The sequence below is a fragment of the Epinephelus lanceolatus genome, chromosome 6 (genome assembly GCF_041903045.1).
Source record: "Epinephelus lanceolatus isolate andai-2023 chromosome 6, ASM4190304v1, whole genome shotgun sequence".
Classification (NCBI taxonomy): Eukaryota; Metazoa; Chordata; class Actinopteri; order Perciformes; family Serranidae; genus Epinephelus; species Epinephelus lanceolatus.
The window spans coordinates 27,240,662-27,262,395 of NC_135739.1; the positions used below are offsets into that span (position 1 = coordinate 27,240,662).

Consider the following 21,734-nt stretch of genomic DNA (forward strand, 5'->3'; position numbering starts at 1 on the left):
AAAAATGTCAGGTTGAGTATTTGAGGCGGGGTGTTTCAGGACAGTTGTCACGCTGTGGATTCTGATTGGTCAGACGGACTGTCAATCCTCCACAAAATCCCGCCCACCTGTCATTCAACACTGCTCTGGTTGCGTAAAGATGGTGGAGGTACAGAAACACCGGAAATGTGTCTTTCTTTCACAGTAAAATCATTGACTCGCGTGAAGGTAGAGAACACGAGCTCGTTAAATTTAAAGTAATGTCACTTGAGTCAGTGTCTGTTGGGTGTAGAGACTACAAATTTTAAAATGAAACAGTCTGGAGGGGTGTAGTGAAGTACTAACCAGGCCTCTTGAGGCATCAGGCTACTTTAGCTGCAACCAGTTTTGGCAGTAACCCACTACAGTCAGAAAATTACTTTTCCTAGTAACAAGTAGTTTAACATAACAATTCAATAATTTTATTACAGTTACCCTAAAAACCAAATAACTCATTACAACCTTACTTTTATTATCACCCCTCACAACTGATGTGAAGTCCAGCAATTAATCACATCCCTGGGATTAATTTTTTGTTGTGTATGTACATAACAAAATGGCAAGCTCATTTGGAAGATAGAAATGTTTGCTTTCAAGAAAGAACATTGTTGTTCCAGATTGTGGTACAAAGACACCTTCCACTGAGAAAAACACACCCACAAACCTCCTGAAACACACTGCTGTAAGGAGAAGTACCAGGAAATACACCCCACCAAAAGTGAGCCCTACACTGGCTCAACAACCAAAACTGATTTTTTTTTCGAAGACTTTTTTTGGCTTTTGCATTTAAGGACAGTATAAGCATTAAAGGGGGGATAAAGAGAACAGATGACATGAAGCCTTAGGCTGGGATCCAATCCATGTCCACTACAGGAAACACATTGTCTTCGTACATAGATTGCAAATTTGCGAATTCTAGGGTTGCAAAGGAATGACCTGCCCTACTCTCCCTGTCATTGGCTAGTACTTGTTGCCTTCATTTGGTTGAAGTGGCTAGGTTAATTCCTTTGGGATTAAGGGATTACTTAGGGTTAGGGTACGGAGGTCAGGGTCAGCCAATCTGAAGCAGGAGGTCAGGGTCAGCCAATCTGAAGCAGAATAAGGCAGAATAAGGTGGGTCAGTCCTTCACTAGCCTAGGATTCGTAAATTCGCACATGGGACGCCCACCCACTAAGCTACTGGCACCCCAAAACTGGATTGTAATCATGAGCAATTTCAGGCCACAAGTTAGAAAACTTTAATCAAACGTGTGGCTGGATACGTGGTGGATGAAATGTTGCCTATCTCCATGACTGACTGTTTGCCTTTCAGTCTGATCCTTGGGAAAATACCAGTCATGTGTACAAGAAGCCCTGGCTAAATGCATGGTTTATAGCCTGAACTGCCTTACACAGACGGACACGTGCAAAGTCTGAATTTTGGGGATAAAGGACACAATCAAGAATTTTGTGAGGTGTAATGTAGGCTCAATGTATTATGTCAAGGAGTGTAATGAATAATAATGATAATAATAATAATAATAATAATAATAATAATAATAATAAAATAAAGTAATGACATTGAGTTATTATTGAGTAATAACTTACATTTTTTTCATACTAACACACAGAGACTGCATAAAGACAACATACCACAGTCTTCAACCAAACTGTCTGAGGTCGAGTTTAGGCTACATAAAACCGAAATGCAAAAAATAAAAATTAGAATTTTAATTTCTTGGTTTGAGTGAATGAAATCAGAGTAGTAACATTGATTTTTTTTTTCTTTAATCATGTATTGTGATTTTCCTTTTTAAAAACAAAAACAAAAAAAAGGCTCGTCATTTTTAACGGCTTTTATTCTGAAATTCTCCGTCGGAAGTGGTGTTACTCAGCCTCTTTGACTTGACAGTGGTGGTGTATCTGCGGGTGCTGGACGCGGTGGATATCAGCCGGATAGAAATCTATAAAGGTGGGATATCCGTCTTTATTAATCTATCGCATACACATACATGTTATATTTACATTGTGTTGTATATATTGCTGTTGTATTGGGCGCTTCTGTTTGAGTATATACTAAATGATTTCAGATTAATGACCCTTTGGCATAAGATGCTTCAGAACAGCTGATTTTATTGTAAAAAACAACAACACATAAATCCGTCGTAAATGAATGAAATGCATATGTATTGGTGTAATCTGTGAGGCTGGATGTGAAGGCTGCTGCTGGTGTAGTGGATCTGTGGTTTGACTCGGGGCCTGTCCTGCAGGAGAAAAGGCGTTTCACACCGTCCGATGGTTTACCCAGGAAAATGGGTCTAAATGTGTGTGAGGCAGGAACAAAAGAATAAATTCAAACACTTCAGATCAACTAATACAGCAAACCAGGCGAGAGCAGTCATAGCCTGTATGTTTATTTTACATGCATTTTGATCATTATCATGAAATAACGTGCTGGGTCACCATGGAATTACTATTAGTCCAAATATATTAATGATTACAGGCGTATTATTTTATAATCTAAGACAAGAAACGAGCCATATGGACTGTTGTGTTCCTGGGGTTAGGTGAAACATTTAGTCGTAAACCAATCAGATGTAGGTTTGTGCCTTCATGGAAATTGGCGTGTATGTGTGAGCTTCCTACACTGCAACAGCACATTTCACCTCAGAATGAATGGATATGTAATAGGAAAAAAAGGCTATATATACATAGTTATCCTGCACATACAGGAGGAAAAATACATATAACATAGCTCCCAGGTTCCTCAGTATAGGCTGTTTGAATGGATATTATCAGTTGAGTCTATAGGCTACATGAAAGCGTCTGTATGCAGTGTGTGTGTGTGTGCTGATTTCAAAGCTTTACAGCATTGAAAACTGTAATAATGTGGTTGTTGCTTCAGCCTTGTCAGTCAGCAGTTTGATCATTAGAATAAATGTATATTATTGTACAACAGAGCTATATAAACTGTAAGATTGAGACACTTCTTGCAGTGATTTTTCATTTTGCCTGCAGGGATTGCAAAGTTTCTTGTGTTTGATGAGTCTGAATGTGAGCCAACAGTCTGCAGGTCGCATCTGCACTTCCTCTGCTGACAGTAAAGTTACCGGCAGTGAGACTTGGAGGCAAGAGTGACGCATCTGCTGCCTCTCCTGGGTTAAACACGCGTCCATGTAGCCTGTGACAAACACGGCTACAGCACCAACCGGACTCAGAGTCATTCGCTGGGTCGATAACTTTATTACATTTGAGTCAGTCTTTCAGAGTTATGAGTCTTGTGTGACCACAGCTGCTGAAAAACAGACTCAAAGTTCAGATTTATGTCTAAATTAAGACATTTTATACCTACTGTCTAATGATCTGATGTTGCTACACACTAATAAGAAAAAACAAATATGCTATTTTATATCCATAAGTGTCATTGTGCAGAAAGAAAAAAGATTTCTACCTCAACAACAGCCTTTACATTTCAATCAGTATGTTTCAGAAACAGGCACATAAAAACAAGGCAGAGATGTGTCACATAAATATTTATGAATTCAGTACAAACCGGTTCACAAACAGACACTGTATTTAATCCAAACCGTCCTGGATTCACCTGCAGACTCCAGCTCCAAAAAACCCCTCCCACATCCCGAGTGCCCCCCGCCCTCTGCTCTCTGTTTGCTGTGGAGAAAGAAAAAACAGAAAGAAAGAAGAGAAGCTATTTTTAGCTTCCCCTCCTCTCATCTGCATCCCCACGCTTCCTAGAAAAGGAGACACGTGATTGGAGGAAAAGGGGGAAAATGCCGTCTCAGGCAACCTGGGAGCAGGACAGCAGCTGCATAAAGCCACTGCATCTTCTCTGCTTTGGTACATGGGTGGTTATTGTTTCACACACACAGGGCTGTCTGATGTGCGGATAAATGAGGTGAAGTGTTGTTAGATTTATTTCAATGATTTTTTGTACAACTTTGTGTTGCAATGGTGCAGTTTTTAGTGTCCCACTTTTGCTCCCTGCTGAGAAAATAAGTCTGAATCTTATTTATTTCTTTATTCTTAGCATTTAGCATCAAAACCACTGATTAGTAGACATTTATTAAGAAAGAGAGCAGCACAGCAGGCAGCGAGGACAGATGCAAACAGCAGTGTGAGTGGTCTATTTTACATATTTTCACAGATATTTTGAGTTTGAATCATGTTTGATTTAATCCAGTGGTAGACAAATATTACAATCATCAAAGTTTGGCAAACTGTTTAATTAATTTTAGATTTACTAGCTTTGCTAACTGGTCCTGGTTGTGATTTTGGGTGAGAAAACATAATTCTCATGTTTGGTAGAACATTTCAGAACTGTGCAAACCTTTTAAGCTCTCAGTCTGTTCACATTTGGAGTCTGTTTGCAGCCTATTTGCAGTGGTGAGAGAAATATTTTAATCATTTCTTTAAGTAAAAGTAACAAAGTAAAAGTACTGATATACCATGCTATACAAATAATGTAAATTACGGAAGTAGAAGTTTTGGCAACAACATGTACTCAAAGAAGTGGGGCTAGGAATCAGGGCTGAATACTTTAAAGTATAGACCGAAATAACCTAATACCAAGTAGTATTGAAACTTCTCCCAAACAATACGCGACTTCTTCTTGTACCCAGATCTACAAAAATATGACTATTTGTATGGTTTTGCATACAGCCAGGCAGCACAGTGGTGCAGTGGTTAGCATTGTCGCCTCACAGCAAGAGGATTGCTGGATCATACCCAGGTCGGGGGGTTTGAACCCATGGGTGGGGCAGGTCTTCTGTGCGGAGTTTGCACATTCTCACCATGTCAGCGTGGGTTTTCTGCGGGCACTTCAGCTCCCTCCCACAGTCCAAAGACATGCAGGTTAGGTCAATTGTAAATTGCCCATAGGTGTCAATATGACCATGAATGGTTGTCTGTCTCTATGTGTCTTCCTTGTGATAGTCTGGGGTGTACCCTGCTTCTCGCCCAATGACAGTTGGGATAGGCTCCAGCCCCCCCACAACCCCCAACAGGGTCTTTGGTGTGGTGAGGTCGAGTGCAACGTATTTAATGGAGTTGGAAGTTCAATGGGTCAAGATGCCACCAGAATGTTTGAAAATATGGCTGTAGTATACACTTGTGACATCTGCTGGCATTTTATGTAACCGAATTCTTCCATTTACAATGGTATTGAATGAAGGAGAAAAAAAAGAATAGGGGTGCACGATAGTATCGGTGTGTCATTGGTATAGCCCGATACTGGCTTTAAAATGAATTGGCCAACTTGCTTTTGCTTATTTGGCACAATGAATGAATATTACATCCACTGAAAAGAATTGTATTTCATGTCTCCATCTGCTGGTGGATAACAGTATGTATGCATTATATGATGTTAATTCCACTACAGAAGAGACTTGATGATGATGAAAATTAGGTGTCGAAAAAGTGGATATATTGATAGCGGTATCAGTTATCAGCCAAAAAATCCAATATTGTGCATCCCTTGGATCAAATGTACTGTACAAAAGTACTCGTCTATTGGTAACACTGAAGGGTACTGGTATTCATACTGGTATCATCATTTATTAAACGATACCCAGCCCTGTACAGTAGCATAAGTAAAAGTACTCTTTATGCTAAATGGCCCTTGTCAGTGTTATATCATATTACTGGCTTATTATTTTTGATGTATTAATATTTTAGTGGTACAGAACTAAAAATGTAAATGTTTAAGCTGGTCGCGGTGGAGCTGACTTAAACTACTTTTAATCATTAGTAGCATAAACTGGAGACACTCAATATCGTATTTAAGTACAATACCGGTGTAAATGTACTTTATTACTTTCCACTACTGCCTGTTTGTTCTGATAAGGAGGGAAATGTGATGCATTCACTCACTGTTGCAAAATTGTTTTAATTGTGTGAAGATCAATCTGGTTGACATTTGATCTGTGAAATAGCTACACTCGCTAATGTTGGTTAAAGAGAGAGGTAGGAAGTTACTGCTTGATTCGGAAGATGATGCCTTTTCAAGGTACCTATTTGTATAACTGGGTATGAAGAGTACAGGCAATAGAACAAGAGGGATGCATCATGACTGGCAGTGCAAGTTTTGATTTGGAGGTTTATACTTAATAGTTTGTTGAATGCTAATGTTAGCTAGTTTAAACATATCACTTGAGATCACGTGTGCTTGATGCTTGTTGATTTTCTCTGAGATTTTCCACAACGTTTTCCACGACTTTTGTCTTTCCAGTTTCAGCCACTTCGTTTTTTTATATGCTGCATTCAAGTGTTTTCTAGTATCAGTTGTATGGATGTGGTCGTCAGACAGCACCATGAACTGTGCTGCTAAGTGCTTTTGGTCAAAATAGACATTGTAAAGACGTTTCCGATTTTGCTGTTTTGATCCTCTGACACATGAAACAAATTAGGCAACCCTGCCGACTAGATATTTAGCTCAGCCAATTTACTTTGGCCATCTGACTCTGAAATGGGCGAAGGAATTAAAAGCAACAATACTATAATAATGACGTAGAAATACTGTTACAAATAAAAGCCATGCATTCAAATACTTCATTCACTAAGTATTTGCAACAAAATGTACTTGAAGTACCAAATGTAAAAGTACTCCTTATGCAGAATGACCCATTTCAGAGTAATGTATTACATTACATTATTAAGTATTGGTGTGTCAATGAGTGCATCACTTAAATGTCGCAGCTGGTAAAGGTGGAGCTAATTTTAATGACGTTATATTCTGTTTGATAGTTTAATCTTTAACATTACATCATAATTTATTTGTTGATTATATCATGTATTAATACTCCAAGTGAATAAAGTAGCAGAAAAGAGATGTCTCAAGTAATTCACAAGTACCTCTAAACTGTACATAAGTGCAGTTCTCAGTTACTTTCCACCAAGCATCATATAACTTCCCCAGATTCAGCAAACTTTAACTTAAACCACTGAGATTATCCCAACCTCAGAAAACTCCCAACATGTTTTTCTCTCTCTCTGAGTGTTTTCTTTGCCACATGATGGTGAAGACGCCTCCGTCAGTCGTCTCAGTGGGTTCGTCAGTAACTGTCTTAAAGCAGGACGGTGTTTGGATGATCAGGGATCAGCTGAGGATCAGCTGTGAGTCCGCAGGAAGCCAGCTACAACTGATTAAATGAGCCTGACTAGCTTGCCGCAGCAGCACTTAGCTATGGATCAATTCAGCTCCTGGAGGACGTCAATCTCCTTTAGGTGACAGGTTTAGAGGAGAGCTTGATGATGTCATTGTCCAGCACAGACGCTCTCAACTCTTAGTCATGATTGAATTAGGATTAGTGAAAAACACTTGGTTAGAGAGGGGGGCTCGAAGGTGTAACTACTGACAATGTGCTCTTGAGCTGCATCAGTGAAAGTGGATGGATGTGGAGCTGAATGTTTTCTCCATAGAGTTTTCATAATTTCATAACTTTTTAAGTAATCTTTATATCATATAAAAACCTTCTGTCATAGTAACTCAACCAGGTAGTCACTTTTGATATTTGGACAACCATCTCACAATGTAAAACTACAGCCATGTTTACACTTCATATTAACACGTGCTTGAGTGATCAGATCACATATAGACACCTCTATGTCTGTTTGTTTTCACCTGTACTATGTACTTAGTTTGCCTAGTCTGCCAACAGATAAAAGATGACGATGAAGAAGAACATTGCAAGACACTGACACGTGGGTAAAACCAAAACAATACAGACGGGCTCCATTCCTTTGCGTGTTCTTAGCAAACCAAATTGCCCAAGATATTTGTTGCACTGGTAATGTGTTATATATGTGGTGTGTTTCTCACTTTAAAATGACGCCATTGGTGTGCGAATAAGAATGTACGTTCACCTATGCAGAGACCGCCAGCCAACTAGATGATTCTTTAATGTGGCCTCGAACACACTGCTTTAAAAGAGTAGCCACATGTGGCCCAGACCACGTCCCATAGTAGTCTGAGCGATGGGGTCGCAAGATGCATTGAGGATGCATTGGCTGGATTCACACTTCTTCTATCTGCTTGTGATCTGATCGCCCAAGATGCATGTTGATACCATGTTTAAACAGGGTCTTTAATTGACAGCAATGACATCAGACGGGGATTTCTGTGTTGTCTGGCCATCGTTATTATTAACAGATTTCTCTCTCTCTGATAATATCGTGTCCCTTCTCTTTCATGACGGAGGCACCGAGTTATCCTTAGCAGCAAGTGTCAGTGTCCATTTCGCAGCCTAGTTTGACCTTTCAAATCACGTCCCTCCTGACATTCAGTCTCGCCTCAGCGGCCTGTTTGTGGACATCAGACTGCAGGAGAGCAATTTACTCTTGATGCCAGTTTGACGGGACCTTTAGAATTTTGCCTTTCATTTTGGAGATTGTTTCATTTCTTCTTGCACCATTAGAATCAGTTTGACACACAGGAAATACAGGAAATCTATTTTAAAAAGTCAATATTACTGCGCTACACCAAATGTTAAATGATAATAATAATCATGATGAAACTTTATTGACTGATTGATATAGAGTCATGAGTCAGCACATTTAGCAGCAAAAAGGACAAATGGAGAATGAGCTCATTCTCACTCCGTCTTCGTCACATAATAACGTTTTGGTCATGAACTTTCCATGTCCACATACAAGGTGCAAGGTACCCTGGGTGCGTTGGTTGTTGACGTCCTGGGACACCGTGTCAAATTCTGCCTCTTAATGCATTGTCTTCTTTCAGAATACACTTCCATTTACACAGGAAATCTAAGGTTTACATACAGTCTCTTTCAAAATAAACGCACTACATCGTATATCGGTACGACACTGCAAACTGACGTTTCTTTCCTTCAACAATCAACGCATGTGTTTAGGTTTAGGAAAAAAGGACAGGGTTTGGCTTTAGAATCTTAAGGGACACGAACACCGCTCTCTTGGTTGAAAGTTGGTGTTTGTTGAACCCATCCACCACTCCTCCCCCCTGCCACAATCGGACATTCGCTGCCTTAACTTTTGTCTTTGTCCCACCACATTACTCCACCGGGCGCCATTAAAACTATAACGGTAACCGGCTGCGTATCATGCCAATGCTAAAGGACGCTAAAGGCATTTCGACGACTTCAGAGTGAGACTGGGCTCAATAAGAAATGACACAGGGAAAATGATAAAGAAACCCTCACGAAATATGCAAGAATATTAGTTCAGGTTTTGCAGCTTTAACAGCTGAACAGATTCTCTGTTTATGCAACAGGTAGAGCTGAAACGATCAGTCGATTAATCGATAATTGATAGAAAATTAATTAGCAACTATTTTGATGGTCGAATTACTGTTTTAGTCATTTTTTAAAAGCAAAAATGCTAAAAATGATCTGTCTCCAGCTTCTCCAGTGAAAGAAATTTTCAGTTTTATATCATAATAAATATTTTACGGGTTTTGGACTGTTGGTCAGACAAAACAAGACATCTGAAGACGTCACTTACGGCAGTAAAAAAAAAAGCTGATGTGCATTTTCCACTATTTTTGGCATTTTTCAGGCAAAAGATTCAAAGATATCAAAGACTAACAATCAATGATGTAACACTTTGTTAGTTACAGCTCCATAGCTCCAGGCGTCACATAAATGTAATTTATAGTCCATTGTACAAATGCAATTTCTTTAAATCATAAATTGTAACAAACTCACAGTCCAGCACACCTGACTTGTTGCTTTGTTCAGAGGCAGTTTACCATCGAGGCCAAATGAAAGCAGCAGCAACGTCGTGCAGCCCGAAAGACATTTGCATAATGAGAATTTGTTAATTACTTTGAGATTAAGCACAGAGGCCCGCGGTCTGTAAGCTTCTGTATCAAATCAGTGTTTGGTGAAGGTTAAGCAAACTCTCTTCTCCACAGCTAATCTCAGAGACGCAGCGGAAAGGCTGCAGTAATCTCACCACCAACAGTAGACACTCAACAGCCAACAAAAGTCTGTGATAGTGTTTGACAAGATCCAGGCTTCTAACTGTGGCTGCTAATTTTTAACCTCCTCTAATCGCAGCTATTAATAACTGTCACGTGCTAGCGTTTCATTTTTGGTATTTAAACCAGCACTTTGGTCCAGAACAAGCTCCACAAATCATAGTTTTAGATACCCAACATTTAAAAAAAAAACATTAGGAAAGAGTCAGAGGGTCAGATCATGCTGCAGCAAATATCCCTGAAGTGCTGATTAATTTTTGTAGAGAAAGGCTAGGAAAGAAAAGAGAAAGGTTTAAAGGGCAGAGGTGGAAAGCTTAATCAGAACTTTTAGAAGAAGAGGAGAATCTAAACGGACTGTAAGACCTTGGCTCTAAGTTTAAAACTTATCGCCTAATGCGCTATAACTGCAACACCGCTGACTCAGCCCAGAGAAACTCGTCGATAAAAGAGCACATGGCCTGAAATGTCTGCTGTGCTGAGTAGACACTTTGGTGCAACAGTAACACGAGCAGATACATTTTTAATAAGGCCGGCCAAAGACGAAATCGAACACCAAACCCCGACTGTGATCAAGTGTGATCTAACTTCCAGCAGGTTTGTTTTAGTCGGTGCCTGAGAAAAACTCTTTGTCACATTTTTAGATTCAGTTTGTTAAAATCTTCCCACCTGACGTTATCATGTAGCTGATTGAGCACCACATCAGATATGTTGATGAGTGTGTGTCTCCATCTGTCATGTGTGCATTTTTAATTTACGCATCATAAAAACTGAATGAAAATCCTACACATGTAAAACATTTTGCAAAAAATCTTTTACCCTCGGCTGAGGAAGAAACGTAGATGTATTGATAAAAACAAAATGCAAATGTACACAGACTTAGTGAATAAATCATGATGCACGTGTGACCTTTTTGTCACTGAAGCTTCAGCTGACAAGATGAAAAATGGCGCCAGGTGAATCTGTGAGGAGACTCCACAGCCTTGTCTCCTATAAATTACATTTATACACAACTTATTTGAAACAGCAATTACATTTTGAGGGAATAGTATGTTCACTGATAAAGTATTTAAGTTGCTTTCCATCAAAATGGGCAGTCTTGCAATAGAGTATCCACTTGTAGTGACTACTAACCAAAGTGCATTTGTTGCCCAAACCTAAGACAGGATTTTGGACGCGAACCAGAAGTTCTGGTGTCAAGATCATGTACTTTGCGCGCCCACCATCCTTCCCGACCACTTCCTTGCAAAGTCTACACTGCACAAGCATCTAGTGTTTCATTAGGGGAAAGAAACATTGTCTCTGAACATAATTCATTCAGTGAATATGTTGCCACAACATAATTTAAAAAAGCAGTTTAGTAACATGCACACGCTGCAGTGGTTGAAGAACCTGTAGAATCAGCACCACCGACTGTTAACCTGGATGCACATAACTCATTATAGAATTTTTGAAAATTCATTTCAAGTTTGCACAACATTTGGATGGAAACTTCACCAATAATATCCCTTTAATATGTCATATATTAGCAAGTTAACATTTGTTTTAATCAGTTTGTTACACAGCAGTTACACCTCACAGTTACTGAGTGTAAATAACTTGTAACAGCTAATCTGTACATAAGAACTACTATGTGTGGAGACTAACACAAAAGCTACCTTTTTACCTTACATTTCTTTTTCTTATTCTTATTTTTATTGTCTTATGTTGTGATAAAAGTGATAGCATATGTTACAGAGGCTATTGTGCACAGATACAGGTGTTCCATGAGATTTTGGTTTGCTCTTTGGTGTGTCTTGGGCACAAAAAGTTTGAACATCATTGGTGCAACCCGTTTTGACTTAGTGATAAATCTCAACTTAGAAAATACCTTAAGTTATAGCTAGGCAAACTTTGAACTTTGGACAGATCTTAACCAAACTTAACACCTGTGAGAGATTTTGGAGCATCGTGTTGGTCAGCCATTTTGACCACCATCATCAAAATAATATGATCATAATATGAGTATCTTTTGGTGTTCTTTAATTTGTTCAGGCAGCTTGTTGTGGTTCAACATCATATAAAGACACTTAAAGCTGTTCTTTTCTGGTTAACATGTCACCCATCTGTATTTCTTTCAACTAGGGTTAGGATTCGAGGTTTTTTTTTTTGTTAAATTTTTGCATCAGGAAAATAATCTCTTCAATAAATGAACATTATCTGGATGAGCACATAATGGGTCCAATGCTAACAGATTTTAAGTTTACGTATTGTAATGCTCTAGAACAAACCAACCAGGGCTTATAAACAAAAGTCACAATTTTTCCATTTTGTGTATCCGGATCTCTTTTAGTTCAAGGCCAGTCTTTCAACAGTCCATATAAAAATTAAGGTAAAAACATTTTCAAGACAAGGTATGCCCGTACAACAGTTTGTATAATATCTAATGAATTAGCACTCCACCAATGACATTACATACTTCATGGAAACTTATGTACTTAACTTAAAGTTACGTAGCCTAGGTCAGGTTTAAGCAAGTACAGTTATGTAGGTTAGGTTTAGGAAAAGAAACATTGTGATAATATACCGTAAAAAAACTCGGAGTTCACCTGGTTTCACATGATTCTGAACACCATTCTCCTGGGAGAAAGTCCTGTGTTTTGTGATCCATCCACCACCCCAACCTACTGTGACTAGTTTCTTATTCACTCCCATCGGGGCATTGGTCACATGATCACAGCCTTCTCAATTTCATGGTTTAAACACAAATTATTCTCATAATTATATGGGATAAATTGTGGTGTATTAGTTTTTTTTGGTATACATACAAACAGTGCATGAAAGCAACCTTACATTTGCACACATGACTGACGTGGATCATTTCAGACATCAGACCAGTCTTTTCCTGCTAAGAGAATCTAATACGTACACTAGACGGCATAATCATGTGGCACTGGTCTGTAGGCGTGTTGTCCTTTGAGTGCTGTTGGATCAATGAATTGTGGGATGTCAGTATCTCCTGTGGGTCAGTTGATTCAGGCAGGATCTTCGGTTGTCATCGTACTGTATGTCTCCTTCAACCTCTGTGTTTGTTCTCATTTCCTGTGGTTGGTGTGGATTACGCTCTCCCCCTCAGTGAGTCACACTGCAGTTCACTTCACTGCAGAGCACTGAGACTCACATTTTCAGTCATCTCTAAAAAGACTTGATTGGATGCCGATCAAGTGCGGCAGGGTCAAAACGCTGAGTCACGGCTGATTTGAAGTTGTTTACGTTTGCCGCTAATGAACAGTGCAGGAACTGTGGCCCGTTGTAAAGGCTGGAGATGGAGAGTAGTTGGACAAATTAGTATAAATAAGTCCTAATGTTGAATGGATGCCTGAAAATATGAACACAATGTGCCAAAAAAGAGCCAAAATATTGAGAACAACGTGCAAGCAACACACCAGAGGGCTAGGTTTTTTTTTCTTAATATGTTAGGATTCTGGTGTCTCAGTCGGTGGATAACTACAAGTACTTGGGAATTAGGTTGGACAAAAGTCAAATTTTAAACACTATGCTGATTATCTCATAAAGACATTACATTTGCACTGGTATTTCTGTACAGGCTAAATTCCTGCTTTTCTATGGCATCAAGAAAACACTTAGTCCAAGGCCCATTTCTGACTCAGATCGATTTTGGTGAAACTATTTAGAGATCTGCCTCATCATTCACCTTGTCCAAACTTGACCCCCTGTAACACTCAGCCTTGAGGTGCAGGATGTCACTAATTCTAGCTCCAGCAGCCATCATTGTACCTTACACAACACAACAGGATGGTCGTCTCTCACTATGTGTGGGTTGTGTAAGTAACACTTGTGCATTTAGTCTATAAGATCACCTGGGGCAAATTTCCTACTCAGCTAAGCCAGAAGATTTTAAATCTGCAGACATAATTAGCAGTAATTGTAGGTCACACAAATGGCTTCAGGTTTAAGGTGCCTTTTATCAGCACGGAGGCTGGCAAAACAAGCCTGTTCTCTTTTGTTTAAGACTATTTCACGGTCAGTTTTTGTCTTTAATAATGGTATAGCTGAAGGAAGAGTGGGAGAAAAAGTGGGGATGACACGCAGCAAAGATCTGCAGGTTGGAATGGAACTTGGGCCGCTACAAAGGGCTCAGCCTATATGGGGCGCACACTCTGCCAGGTGAGCTTGAGGTTGCCCCAGTAAGTGTGTTCTAATATGGTCCTTGTTCCTGGAACAGTCTGCAGACCAAGCCTTACACTTCTGACCCTTACTTCTTAAAATGATTTTAAACTTAGGGCCTAACACACCAAGCTTTTACAATCGGGCGTTGGTCAATGTTGGGCCGTCAGTGAGCATCTGTTGCCTTAGTTGGTGTGGTGTGTCCCGCACAGTTGCCCCTTGTTGGCTTTTTTCTGGTTGGAATTGGCGACAGCAGAGCCTGTCAGTGAATGAAATCACTCTGATTGACAGGTCAGCTCAGAGCACAAGAAGTGAAATGGAAGTGAGGAAAGTAAACAAAGTGCTAAAGTCAAGAGGGAGTGAAACCAAAACAAATTTGTTCCATAAGGTCAGACTATTTTTCTTTAGCCAATGAGCTCTTAAGCAGAAATGGTTTGTAATTGTTTGTGTTATTGTATGCTAGCACACGGTAAATATTCTTTGTTCTTTCAAGAGTGGATTGTGTTGTTAATGTGCTAACTGCCTATCATCTTGATTCCTGGTTTCCCTTTTTGAATGATAAATACAAACAACCGCCACCTACTGGTACGGAGAGTTATTTACTTTCACAGGAAAGAACGTACGTGCTAGTTGTTGTTGTTGTTGTTTTTAATTGCAACTTTTTGACCAAGACAGACACAAGGCAATGCAACATTCAGCCTTTGTTGCCACAAGTTCTTTGATATTGGTTTGGTGTGTTTGGGCCTTTAGAATAAAGGAAGTGGTTATGGCTAGTTTCAGTTGCTTCAATTAAGTAACAATCTCTTGACTAAATATTGCATCCTCGTGAATGCATCATATTATGTGATGTATTTTGTACCTGTTGTAGTGATTTGATGCTGTCGTCCTGTTTGTGTTGGATGCTGCTGTTTAACCTATTCTCAGTTATTGGTCTCACTTGTAGAGGAGGTTTTAATCTCAGTGTGACTCCCTAGTTAAAGCAGCTGTGTGTAACTTTTTACCATTAATAAAACTGTCCCTAGTTCGTATCACCCCCCCTTGAAGATCCGCATATTTATTTGAACCCAACAGCGACAAAAAAGCCTTTCTCTATATGGCTATTTAGCGTAGCTTCGCTCGGGTCGGACACAGCGGAAGTCAGCAAACCAGAATACAGCACCCGAGGCGGAAGTGATTCTGCTCGCCCGCAGCGGCCTGCAGCCATTAAACCACAGAAGAAGAAGGAGCCGTGTTTACAGTGTTCTTCAAGTAAGCAGTACACAACGGGCATTGCTGAACACATAACATCTAACAGTTTTACCAGAAATGTATCTATGAGGACTTGGTTGTACTTTTGATGTCATGGCGGATAACGAAGGAGCATCATCTAAAATTATCTGTGACTGTGACCGTGAACACAAATATACAGCAGGCAGTTGTCCTCAGTTTATAAGAAATTCAGAGCTACACCAGAACATTTATGAACAGGTCTTACTTTACTACTAATTTGTGTGTAACGTTAGCATGTTTCCACTTACTCCAATTACTTGGACTGACCTAACGTTAGTAGCGTTAGCTTTGCAAGCGAAGGCTGCAGGTAACAGGTTTGCTGTGTTAGGATTATGTTATGTCTTCACTGTGTATCTTCACATAAAAGAATACTCCGACGATTGGGGGGGTATGCCCTTTCTCTATCATTTTCATATTAAGACAACATGATCGATATCTTTTTTTGTGTCTGTACGTCCAGTGGCTGGGTCTCAGTGGTTAGCATTGCGCTTATAGGGGGTCAGTACGTCCTGCGCTGTGATCCGCGGAGGGATACACCGGTGAGCAGGCACAGACGTAGCTTGTAGACAAAACTCAGCTGTTTATTTAGCCTAAGGATATCTTCGGACTATAGTAGCTGCAATGGACGACTTTGAACGCGATTTTGAAGAGTTTCTTGTAGCGGACACAGATCCAGAGCCATACCTGTTTGAGCCGGAGTACACAGATGAGGAACTCCCATGTGTTGGATGCTGAGCGGGCGAGAAGAGAGGCTGAATGCACAGAATGGGACTCGGTGCTACCATCGTTGGGGAGATATATCATCAGGGGGAAAAGCACCGCAGAGAGTGCATCACAAGGAGTGAAAACTTTGCAGCAATCACTAATCCTGGCATGATTGAAACTTTTTTTCAAGATGAACTGGAAAAAACGCCCCAGGCCTGCAGGAGCTGATGGACAGATTTCAGTCGGGTGAGTAATATCGTCCGTGTCGTCTCTTTGTTTGCTTTTACCAAGTGACCTAGCATACCTGTCCCAGAGCCAGCTGCAGCTGTAGCTCACCGGTCTATCCCTCCGCGCAAGATGTACTGACTCCCTACAAGTGCCAAGATATCCATCATGTTGTCTCAATATGAAAATGATAGAGAAAGGGCATAACTCCCAAATCGTCGGAGTATTCTTTTCACATAATAATGCGGACTCAGCAGATGACTTGTTAACTGTTTATTTCTCCTTACACCGAACGTACACGGCTGCTTCTCACTGTTTCCAGTAGCACAACAACGGTTACTACATTACCCAGAATAACTTGAGGCTCACACTACTACGGTAGCCTTAGTAGCTCAAAATACACAACAGATTAGATTAGATCAGAACAGAAACACGACAGGAGAATTTACTGAGTAATTTTGTTGTTTCCACTAATTACTTGGACTGATCTGACGTTAGTTAATCCTTTCGCTCTCCAAAACAAATGCATGCTGTAATTGCCAGCTGCAGTCGGAATTTTACGACACCAGGCTGCGGGTGTCATACCGCTTCTACCAAAGGGGCGCTATAATCAACAAAAACGAAAAGTTCCACACAGCTGCTTTAAATAAAGGTTAAATGACACTGAGGAACAAATTTGAAATTGACAACCGTGCTGCTACGTTTTCTTTGAGATGTTCTCAAATAAGGTATCTGGGGAAAAAAATCCTGATTTACATGAATAAAACCCGAAATGATGAAAACCGTTTTTGTGTGATTTCTGGTTTCATTACTGTTTTTCACTTAAGCTTCCTGCGTCGAACCCCATATACAGTTACATTATGTGTATCAGGTTTGGTGATGGCTTTAACTCACATCTCTGACCGCCTCCTCAGCCTCTTTGCATAAAAACACCACAATGTGTTGAGGAAGGGTCGGTGCTTCTTCATTATTTAACAAGCATCTCTGTGTTCCTTCATGTAAACCGATAGGCCGGAGCTCGAAGGAGGGTGCAGTTGTTTTGTTTGTGCTTTATTCCCTGTGAGTTCTCGTGTTCCACTGCAGCCGAGTGGAGATAACGGTCTAAATATAGAGCAGGGTGCAGTGACTCCAAGGCCTGTGGGCTCGAGTCATTGTGCTCTCAAGAGTCGACAAGGTTTCCTGAATTATTTTAGCCCTTGTAGCCCTGAGCTCTCGGAGCCCACTCGTAGATAGCGTGGCTGCATACCAGCAAATGTTGCAAGTCTCAGTCATTCAGCTGATTGTTTTTTCTACTGAGGTCAGAATTAAGGTGCCAGCATGCCTCTTCAAAGCTGTTTGTCAGATGGTCGAATAGATTTGGTCGCACATGTCCGATAATTACTGTGACTTTCCGAAACTGACAATTCACACCCACCTCGTGCCATGTTTGGTCAGCTGTGTGGAGGTGGAAGCAGGGTTTGAACTTCTCTCTCTTGCTCTCTTTTTTCATTCTTTACACAACGATTTCTGTCACTATTCACGTGAACAGCCAAGGTCAACAGTGTGAATTCTTCCAGGAGACACCTGGATGTGCCCTGTTATCCCCATATGTTACCAGTTTCACATCTACACCCCCCCTCTCTACATGTATAATAGCTGGCTTGTCATCCAGCCTTCCAAGGTGTACAGTATTAACACTTTAGATTTCTGATTGACTAGTGTACCAACTTGTTCTTTTAAAGTATAACCAGACCCATGTGCAAAGGTCTCCAAGTACACTTCAGTGTAGACCTTTGCAGTAATAGGTGTTAGGGGTAACCCTTCTCTTAGGAACTTAGTTTCACACATGTAGCACACAACAGGAGATGTTTGTGTCACAAGCATTCTCACCTCCTGGAAATACTCAGTTTGGTCTAGGCCAAGGGGTGGTGCCTGGGTAGAGCATGCAGAAGGCGGAACATGACGCAGATTACCACTGTGATCATGTCACCGTTTCGTAATCTGATCATAAATAACAAAGTCTCATACTGTTCCGTGAATTTGTCCGATGATTTTGGCTTTGGTCCTTCCAATAGAATTGCCCATATCTCATCATCTCTCCAGTTAGACATTTTCATTGGCATCTTTGTGTGATGACCCATGTTCTCCATCCTTGCATGTTTGTTTTCGTACGGTTTTGCATGAGTCACATTGTAGAAATCTGATCCACACACCCACTTGCTTGCTGTGAGCCCTTCGGACAGTGACCTGCTGTATTCACACATGGGTTTAATCGGACATTAGACCGACTTTGTTCTAGATAGCCATCAGGGTAAAGTCAGTTTAATGTCTGAGATTCGGAAATTGCATTCTCACATACAGCTCCTCCGGGTAATGTACTGTACAGGTAGTTTCAGGTTTATGGTGTGTGTGTGTAAGGGGCCATTCAGGTTTGTAGAGAAGCCAACACACACACCCCTCAAATCACAACAACGCATCATGCGGACCTGCACATTAAGCAGGTCCGTTGGTTGCTTAAATTTGTGTCAGGGGGCAGTTTCAAAACAGAGGAAGACAATTTTTAACTTTATACAAATTGTACATACATGTGTAAAAGAAATAACCACTCACATGTCTCTAAATGTGGCCTGTATATGTCCACCTGCATGCAGCCTCAAGCCAGTTCAGGGTTTATTAATGATCTGCGTCACATTCAGGCTGTTAAAGGGAAATTTGGTATCCGTCAGCCTGGGTGTTAATACGTTTGTCATGATAACATTTTACTCACCACAGTCATAGAGATTTCTGAACCTTCACAAGCACAAAAGCAATGTGGGCAAGCAGCATGAGGCTCTTCGAGTCCGATCGATAGCAAACAAAGAAAGTAGATCCCTGGAAATTCATGTAGCTGATGAAGGAAATGCATGATCAGCAGATAGAGCTAACCTGAAGTAAATACCTGCCATTGTAGATTGTGAGTGTGTACGCCATTGAATTTAAAGTTGTCACTGACATATAATCCTTTGTTAGGGCTGTGATCATTGGTGTAGATGTCAGGCTGCTTCTTTCCTAGGCTGTAACTTTAGCTTTAAGCATGAGACTCCTGTCATTAAGGGACCATCAACAATGTTTGTAACACCTGACCCTAAATAATCCTCTTAAAATGCTAATTTATGGTACATCAAAACAAGCTGTTGATGTTAAAATACAGGTTTAGCGGCTGAATACCAAAGTCCAAACTGACTTCAACGTGCAGCTGGTTGTGCAGTGAATTATTCCTCGCACGTCCCCAGCTGATTGTGACTGATTGAGCCATTTGCCTCCACGATGTTTTGCCAAATTGAGAAAAAACTGATGGGTTTTCTGTTTTCCCCTGACATAACAATGTGCCGCTTTGATTAATTACCATAAAGCAAATGTGCAGTGTTTAAGCCTGACGAGGTAATCACCATCATCTGTTAGGCTGAGTCTTACAGATGCTGACAGAACCTCATCTTTTGTCTAAACAATCATTAAATGTATGACCTTTATATGAAAAATACCCTCCAATGTTTTTAAAGGGTTTGGGTTTCATTTTATTTAAGTGTGTTTTTTGCTCATGACTGTAAAGGAGGCGGCTGTTAATTCAGATAAGGCAGAAACCCCCCAGAGTTCTGTCCAACGCCTACATCAGGAGGAACAGATGTGCCTGGATGAAGGATTGTGGCACTCTGGCACATATGTCCAGAATTTAAACTATGCAGTATCTGCATCTAAATCAGCAAGAGTCCTTGATCATTTAGCTCTTTATTTTCTCAATTAATGGACTGACATTTTTGTTTATAAAATTTTCTGAAAAACAGTATATTTCCCACAGCCCAAGAAGATGTAGTCAAAAAGCTTGTTTTATTTGACCAACAGTTCAGTTTACTCTCATTAATGGCACAGCAAAGCAGCAAATCTGCTTAAACCATCTTTTTTTTTCTTAGACAAAATGATTCAAATGATGACTCAATCAAGCAAACTAATCCTTGCACCTCTACACCTCATTTTCTCAAGTAGTTTTACCTTAAGCTGTATCAGATCAGCTAACTTGTCTTAGCATTCTCACCTTTGTAGTTACAGATTTCTTTATGTTCTTAAGTTATATATAAATCTTCTGTATAGTTATATCCCTTTTGGGGGGTGGATTGGATGCTCTTCTCTGTTGCTCCATTGCTCCTGATTTGTGTTAAAAAGATTGTTGTGTTTTTCCTGTAAATATCCAGACTGTGTAGTAGATTTTTTCTCCAAATTTCTCTACAATACCTCAGATGTATACGTTACCTCTCTCAGTGACAGCTTACTGGCTCCAACCATAGTTGGGAACACGCTGGCTTATTAACATTAATTTTAGCTTGGCTTGTTCTTAGCTGGTAACCAGCTTGTAGTGGTCCGGACCACTCTGCAGAAGGAGGGATGGGTGTTCAGGTGCCATTCACAGCAATGACGTTACTTCTCATGAGGCCTAACAGTAGCCCTGACCTTATCCAGACGCCTAATTCTGTTGACAATGATCACTATTTGCTGCATGCGTCTTCACCATGACACCCTGAGAGAGCTGCTTCCCTCCATACGCAGAGTGAAACACACTTCACACCCTCACAGGTTACCCACAAGGCCACTGCCCTTAAAGGGATAGTGCACCCAAAAATGAAAATTTAGCCATTATCTACTCACCCTCATGCCGATGGAGGCCCTGGTGAAGTTTTAGAGTCTGCACATCCCTTGCGGAGATCGGCGGGGGGAGTGGCTAGCACACCTAATGGCTGACAGAGCCCCAGACTAACGTCCAAGAACACAAAATTGAAACCACAAAATATCTCCAACATGCTCATCCGTAGTGATCCAAGTGTCCTGAAGCCCTGACATAAAAAGTTGTTTCGAAAAATGTCATTTGAACTCTGTTTTTAGCCTCACTGTAGCCTGTAGCTCTGACTGCTTCTCTGTGCTCCGCGCTCACGTGTGCGCTCTCAGGGTGATCGGTGATGCACGGTCTCTGAAGAGCAGCAGTCTCGTCAGTACTGATGTCCAGATTCTCAAGTGCAGGCATCGCCAATTCCCAGTCTGAGCAGCAAAGACTTTCCTCATCTGTTGGCATTGCTTTGCATTTGAAACAACTACACCACCAGGTTTCCAGTGCTCAACCGGAGTTGAGTTTTTCGAAACAACTTTTTATGTCGGGGATTCAGGACACTTGGATCACTACGGATGAGCATGTTGGAGTTATTTTGTGGTTTCATTTTTGTGTTCTTGGACGTTAGTCTGGGGCGCTGTCAGCCATTAGGTGTGCTAGCCACTCCCCCCGCCGATCTCCACAAGGGATGTGAGGACTCTAAAACTTCACCAGGGCCTCCATTGGCATATGAGTGAGTAGATAATGGCTGAATTTTCATTTTTGGGTGCACTATCCCTTTAAAGGGGGAGA

The 21,734-nt window shown here is 40.7% G+C and overlaps 1 protein-coding gene across 1 annotated transcript in view; it reads left to right on the plus strand.

Annotated features, from left to right (window-relative positions):
• The first annotated feature begins 1,878 nt into the window (after positions 1–1,878).
• rab3ab (RAB3A, member RAS oncogene family, b) overlaps positions 1,879–21,734 on the plus strand; it is a 32,780-nt gene continuing 12,924 nt past the window's right edge. Inside the window, exon 1 of the mRNA XM_033622285.2 lies at positions 1,879–1,969. The gene's annotated coding sequence lies outside the window, so the exon portion shown is untranslated. The remainder of the gene's footprint in view (positions 1,970–21,734) is intronic.